The sequence below is a fragment of the Agelaius phoeniceus genome, unplaced genomic scaffold (genome assembly GCF_051311805.1).
Source record: "Agelaius phoeniceus isolate bAgePho1 unplaced genomic scaffold, bAgePho1.hap1 Scaffold_109, whole genome shotgun sequence".
Classification (NCBI taxonomy): domain Eukaryota; kingdom Metazoa; phylum Chordata; class Aves; order Passeriformes; family Icteridae; genus Agelaius; species Agelaius phoeniceus.
The window spans coordinates 714,553-722,052 of NW_027509875.1; positions in this window are offsets into that span (position 1 = coordinate 714,553).

The window sequence follows — 7,500 nt, forward strand, 5'->3', positions numbered from 1 at the left end:
GCGGCCCGGACACCGAGGCCCCTTTTCAGCCGGGGCGCGGCTCGCTCTGCAGCAGGCGGCGGAACGGCAAAGGAGCCTGCGGACCGGGCTCTGGGCCACCCGCGTCCGCGCCCCATCGCCTTCGGGCACACTTTCGCCCTTCTTTCTCTCTCTCTCTCGTCTCTTTTCCCTTCTCGCGGCTCAGCTCCAGCCGCACCGCCGCCCGGCGCTGCTCGCGGCCGGCACCCACACGGGCGCTACCCGGACCGGGGCCGGCACCGGCACCTCGCGTGGTTTTTTCAAGGACACCTGAAGGCTCGCGGGGCCACGCGGCCGTCACACAGCTCGGGACGGTCAAGACGCCCTTCCCCAGGCCAGCGGGAGGGGCGACACCTCGCCTGCGACGGGAAGCGAATTGGAAAGGAGACCGCCCTGCCCGAGCACCGGACCCTCCCCGCCGTGGCTTCCCCGCCACAGAGAAGCCTCGGAAGGAGAGCCGGCCCGCCGGGGGCCCTCTCCGACGCCACCCGAAAAGCCACATCGATCAGCCGCGGCTCCGCGCCGACGGCGACAAGGGCCCCACGGCCACGCTTCCTGGGACAACAACGGCGACGGCCGCCCAGCCCACCTGCCCGTCGGCTCGCTCGCTCGCCTCAGCAGCAGAGGAGCGCGGGGGGTGCCGCCACCCGCCCGCCCGCAGCCGGCAACGGCGGGACTGGAGCGGCCCGGGGAGAACCCGGCCGAGCGTGCGAGAAAAAGTGCCACCGACCTGGCGCGGCCACGGGCCACCGGCGGCTTTCGCCCGGCCTCGCGGCGGTCGGCTTGCCCTGCCGGAACAAAAAAGGCCGGGGGACGGCACGACAAAAGAAAAAGGCACACGGAGGCGCGTTCGCAACGCCCCGTGCTAGCCACGGGGGCCACGGGGCCAGGGGCCCGCAGCGGGGGGGCCGAGTGACGGGCCTCAACTGCCTCCCCACCACGGACTCACCGGCATCCCGCCTCGCGCTGTCGTCGCAACGCTCCTCAGTGCCGCGGCTTAGGGCCGCCAGAGAAAAAGACACAAGGCCCGCGGAGGAGGCCTGGCGGGTGCCCCCCACACTCCGCCCGCCTCAACCGAAAGCAACCGACCCGGCAAAGCGGCAAAGCCGGCCCCGCCCGGCACAAGCGGCTCAGTCGATCCGGCCACGACCGAGGTAGGCGAGGCGCCGCCGCCTCGCCCAGGACCAGTCCGGGGGGGCTTCTCCGTCGGGTGCCGGGCCCGGCAAGTTCAAAAAAAAAAAAAAAAAAGAACTAGGCCCAAAAATTCTGCCCGCCACAAGGCGGGTCCCCGGCTTAAGGCCGAGGGAGGGGGACGGCTTCTCCAACGCGGGCCGAGCACCGCCGCCACCGCCGAGGCGGACCGACGGGCCCAAAACCGCGCCCGCCGAGCGGGCCCCCGGCTTAAGGCCGGGCAGAAAAGGGACGAGGCGCCGCCGCCTCGCCCGCCACCGGTGCCCGGGGGGGGCCGCCCCCCCCCGTGGCCAATCGACCGGCAGAAGCCGGGCCGGAGCGGGACACGCTGCTCGCGGCTTCTCTTTCTCTCTCTCTCTCAACTCTCACTCTCTCTCTTCTCTCTCGGCAACTCTCTCTCTGGGCTCGCTCTCGCTCTCTCGGCTCTCTCTCCCCGCCTCGGGGCCGGCGAGCAGCTTTCTCGGATCGTCTTTCGCCCCCTTCTTGCTCTCTCTCTCGGCCTTCTCCGGATCCGCTCTTGCGCGGCCCTTCTCTCTCGCCTCCGCGGATCCGGCTCTTTCGCGCGGCCCCTTCTCTCTCGCCTCGCCAACTGGACCCACTTTTCCCTGGGAAGGACGGGAGCCGGGACACAAAGGCACGCGCGCTTCGTCCCGGCTAGGCGGCACTCGCTTGGCCCTGGCGACCGCACGCGCGGCCGCTCCGCTCCGCCTCGGACGCAGGTACGGGGTCAACCTGCGGGGATGCGGCCCGTCACCTCGCTCCCATAAGACGGACAGACGAGTCCAAAGCCGGCCAGGCCTCCAAGAGGACCAATGCAGCTCGACCGGGGAGGGGCGCCAACGCAGGCCGCCTCCTACCATGACGCAGTCGGAGGCGGCCGACAACAGCGACCCCTTGGTGAACTTCCGCAGACGGCCGGGACAACAGGTCTACCCGGCCGGCGCCGAAATTGCACTAAGTCCCGCCGGAGCGAGGTAGACCTGATGTCCCCGGCCGGCGCCCGCCACCAGGGGGCAAGGCCGGCCCCCGGCGGACCCCGGAGCGAGGTAGACCTGATGTCCCCGACCGGAGCCGGGGTAGACCTGTTGTCCCCGGGCGGAGCCGGGGTAGACCTGTTGTCCCCGGGCGGAGCCGGGGTAGACCTGTTGTCCCCGACCGGAGCCGGGGTAGACCTGATGTCCCCGACCGGAGCCGGGGTAGACCTGATGTCCCCGGCCGCAGCCGGGGTAGACCTGTTGTCCCCGGCCGGAGCCGGGGTAGACCTGATGTCCCCGGCCGCAGCCGGGGTAGACCTGATGTCCCCGGCCGGAGCCGGGGTAGACCTGTTGTCCCCGACCGGAGCCGGGGTAGACCTGATGTCCCCGGCCACAGCGGAGGGAGACCTGTTGTCCCCGGCCGGAGCCGGGGTAGACCTGATGTCCCCGACCGGAGCCGGGGTAGACCTGTTGTCCCCGGCCGCAGCCGGGGTAGACCTGATGTCCCCGGGCGGAGCCGGGGTAGACCTGATGTCCCCGGGCGGAGCCGGGGTAGACCTGATGTCCCCGGCCGCAGCGGGGGTAGACCTGATGTCCCCGACCGGAGCCGGGGTAGACCTGATGTCCCCGGCCGGAGCCGGGGTAGACCTGTTGTCCCCGGCCGGAGCCGGGGTAGACCTGTTGTCCCCGGCCGGAGCCGGGGTAGACCTGATGTCCCCGACCGGAGCCGGGGTAGACCTGATGTCCCCGGCCGGAGCCATGGTAGACCTGATGTCCCCGGCCGCAGCCGGGGTAGACCTGATGTCCCCGGCCGGAGCCGGGGTAGACCTGTTGTCCCCGACCGGAGCCGGGGTAGACCTGATGTCCCCGGCCACAGCGGAGGTAGACCTGATGTCCCGGGCCGGAGCCGGGGTAGACCTGATGTCCCCGTCCGGAGCCGGGGTAGACCTGTTGTCCCCGGCCGGAGCCGGGGTAGACCTGTTGTCCCCGGCCGGAGCCGGGGTAGACCTGATGTCCCCGACCGGAGCCGGGGTAGACCTGATGTCCCCGGCCGGAGCCGGGGTAGACCTGATGTCCCCGGCCGCAGCCGGGGTAGACCTGATGTCCCCGGCCGCAGCCGGGGTAGACCTGTTGTCCCCGACCGGAGCCGGGGTAGACCTGATGTCCCCGGCCGCAGCGGAGGTAGACCTGATGTCCCCGGCCGGAGCCGGGGTAGACCTGTTGTCCCCGGCCGCAGCCGGGGTAGACCTGATGTCCCCGGCCGGAGCCGGGGTAGACCTGATGTCCCCGGCCGCAGCCGGGGTAGACCTGATGTCCCCGGGCGGAGCCGGGGTAGACCTGATGTCCCCGGGCGGAGCCGGGGTAGACCTGTTGTCCCCGGCCGCAGCGGAGGTAGACCTGTTGTCCCCGGGCGGAGCCGGGGTAGACCTGATGTCCCCGGCCGCAGCCGGGGTAGACCTGATGTCCCCGGCCGCAGCCGGGGTAGACCTGATGTCCCCGGCCGCAGCCGGGGTAGACCTGATGTCCCCGGCCGCAGCCGGGGTAGACCTGTTGTCCCCGGCCGCAGCCGGGGTAGACCTGATGTCCCCGGGCGGTGCCGGGGTAGACCTGATGTCCCCGGCCGGAGCCGGGGTAGACCTGATGTCCCCGGGCGGAGCCGGGGTAGACCTGATGTCCCCGGCCGCAGCCGGGGTAGACCTGATGTCCCCGGGCGGTGCCGGGGTAGACCTGATGTCCCCGGCCGGAGCCGGGGTAGACCTGATGTCCCCGGGCGGAGCCGGGGTAGACCTGATGTCCCCGACCGGAGCCGGGGTAGACCTGTTGTCCCCGGCCGCAGCCGGGGTAGACCTGATGTCCCCGGGCGGAGCCGGGGTAGACCTGTTGTCCCCGGCCGCAGCCGGGGTAGACCTGATGTCCCCGACCGGAGCCGGGGTAGACCTGATGTCCCCGACCGGAGCCGGGGTAGACCTGATGTCCCCGGCCGCAGCCGGGGTAGACCTGATGTCCCCGGCCGCAGCCGGGGTAGACCTGATGTCCCCGACCGGAGCCGGGGTAGACCTGTTGTCCCCGGCCGCAGCCGGGGTAGACCTGATGTCCCCGGGCGGAGCCGGGGTAGACCTGATGTCCCCGGGCGGAGCCGGGGTAGACCTGTTGTCCCCGGCCGCAGCCGGGGTAGACCTGATGTCCCCGGGCGGAGCCGGGGTAGACCTGTTGTCCCCGGCCGCAGCCGGGGTAGACCTGATGTCCCCGGCCGGAGCCGGGGTAGACCTGATGTCCCCAGCCGCCGCCGGGGTAGACCTGATTAGCCCGGTCCGGCTCGGATCCATGGTAGACCTGCTGTCCCCCTGTTGTCGCCCGCCGCCCGGGCACCTCGCCGTGCCCAGCGACCCCGGAGCCGGGCGAAGCTCACAGCCTCATAACACCCCGGAGCCAGATGGCTCGATCGATCCCCCGTCCCACACAATGAACCCCAACCCCACCCCCCCCTTTCAAGACCATGACATGTTTTCCATTTTTTTGTTGTTGTTCTTTGGGGGGATTTGGTTTGGGTTTGCTTTGGTATTTTGTTTTGTTTTGTTTTTCTGGGGGGGGGGGGGGGGGGGGCTGTTTTGGGGGTTTTTTGGGGGTTTTTTCCAGTTGCTTTGGCTTTCTCTGATACTGATTTTTGAGGTTGTTTTTTTTGGGGGGGTTGGGGGGCTTGTGGTTTGGATTTGGGTTTTCTTGGGTTGTCCCCCACCCCCCCGGGCCCCCCCCCGCCCCGCCCCTTTTTCTTTTCTCCTTTCCTGAAAGAATGGCTCTTCTATTTGCTTGGAACGAGAAACTTATCCGGGAAAGCAAACCAACCCAAAAATGGACCCATTTGATTTCTTTTTCTTTCGTATCGGAAGCGCCCCCAGCCGAGCCGACGGGCAAGCCGAGGCCGGTGCTCTGCCTGCTGACACGCTGACCTGGCCAAACAGCGCCCCCACCACCCACCCCCCGCCCTGCCCCGCCACGCCCTCCTGGGGTGGAACCTACCCAGGCCGGCCCCCCTGGCCCCGATGCGGCTCGCCCCGCCGCGCCCCTCCCCTCCCCTCCCCGCCCCGCCCCGCCCCGCCCGCCGGTAGAGGCGACGGCGGCCGCCGGCACCACCGCCAGCACACAGGCGCTGTGTGTAGCTTTCGGGCGGGTTGTTTCACGGTCCGCAGAGGTCTTGGGCCCTCGACGTGACTCTAGGGGGCCGTGGGGACTCGGTGCCGAGGCGCCCGGGGCCGGCACGAAGCCACCGGCCCTGGTCCGCACAGAGACAGAAACAGTGACACGCACCCCCCCCCCCCAACTAACCCTAACCCTAACCCTAACTCCCCCCGCCCCCGACTAACCCTAACCCTAACACTAACCCTAACTCCCCCCGCCCCCCACTAACCCTAACCCTAACCCTAACCCTAACCCTAACCCTAACCCTAACCCCCCCCCCCCTAACCCTAACCCTAACCCTAACCCCCTAACCCCCCCCCCACTAACCCTAACCCTAACCCTAACCCTAACCCCCCCCCCCACTAACCCTAACCCTAACCCTAACCCTAACCCCCCCCCCCCCCCCCCAACTAACCCTAACCCTAACCCTAACGCACGGCCACGCCTGCAGGCTACCACACCGCTGCGCGTGAAAGGAAGGCGCGGCCAACCATCCCCGCCCCCTCGCCAACCCCTCCCCAGCCACCTCCACCCGGCCCCCTGCCACCCGCGCGCGCGCAGCCGCCCGCCGGCCCGCCCATAGGCATTCACGCTCTGGCGTGCCCTCTCTCCCTGGCCCTGCCCCGGCCCCTGGCCCTGCCCGCTCTGTGGCAAGCGCAGCCGGCCATGGGCGGTTGGGGGCGCCCCGCCCTCCCCCATCAGCCTCCCCGGCGCTGTCTGCATCCTTTTGCCGCTTGCTAGGCTGCCGTAGGCCAAGGCCGGCCCGGGACAACAGGTCTAGCCAAGAGCCTGGGACAACAGGTCTACCCTAGGGGCCTGGGACAACAGGTCTAGCCAAGGGGCCGGGCTGCCGTAGGCGAGGGCCCGCCCGGGGACAACAGGTCTACCCCCAGGGCCTGGGACAAAAGGTCTACCCCAAGGGGCCTGGGCTATCAGGTCTACCCCGGAAGCGCAGGACATCAGGTCTACCCCGGCGGCCCGGGACAACAGGTCTACCCCAAGGGGCCCGGGACAACAGGTCTACCCAAGGGGCCTGGGACAACAGGTCTACCCCGGCGGCGCGGGACAACAGGTCTACCCCGGAGGCCCGGGACAACAGGTCTACCCCGAAGCCTAGGACAACAGGTCTACCCCGGGCCTCGGCTGTCAGGTCTACCCCGGAGGCCCAGGCTGCCGTAGGCCAAGGCCGGCCCGGGACAACAGGTCTACCCAAGGGGCCTGGGACAACAGGTCTGCCCCGGCGGCCCGGGACAACAGGTCTAGCCCGGCGGCCCGGGACAACAGGTCTAGCCTAGGGGCCTCGGCCATCAGGTCTACCCCGAAGCCTAGGACATCAGGTCTACCCCAAGGGGCCTGGGACAACAGGTCTACCCCGAAGCCTAGGACGTCAGGTCTACCCCGGCGGCCCGGGACAACAGGTCTACCCCGGGCCTGGGACAACAGGTCTACCCCGGAGGCCCGGGACAACAGGTCTAGCCCGGCGGCCCGGGACAACAGGTCTACCCTAGGGGCCTCGGCCATCAGGTCTACCCCGAAGCCTGGGACAACAGGTCTACCCCGGAGGCCCGGGACAACAGGTCTACCCCGGAAGCCTAGGACATCAGGTCTACCCCGAAGCCTAGGACATCAGGTCTACCCCAAGGGGCCTGGGACAACAGGTCTACCCAAGGGGCCTCGGCCATCAGGTCTACCCCGAAGCCTAGGACATCAGGTCTACCCCGAAGCCTAGGACAACAGGTCTACCCCGGAGGCCTGGGACAACAGGTCTACCCTAGGGGCCTCGGCCATCAGGTCTACCCCGAAGCCTAGGACAACAGGTCTACCCCGGCGGCCCGGGACAACAGGTCTAGCCCGGAGGCCCGGGACAACAGGTCTACCCCGGCGGCCCGGGACAACAGGTCTACCCCAAGGGGCCTGGGACAACAGGTCTACCCAAGGGGCCTCGGCCATCAGGTCTACCCCGAAGCTTAGGACATCAGGTCTACCCCAAGGGGCCTGGGACAACAGGTCTACCCCGGAGGCCCGGGACAACAGGTCTACCCTAGGGGCCTCGGCCATCAGGTCTACCCCGAAGCCTGGGACATCAGGTCTACCCCGGCGGCCCGGGACAACGGGTCTACCCCGGCGGCCCGGGACAACA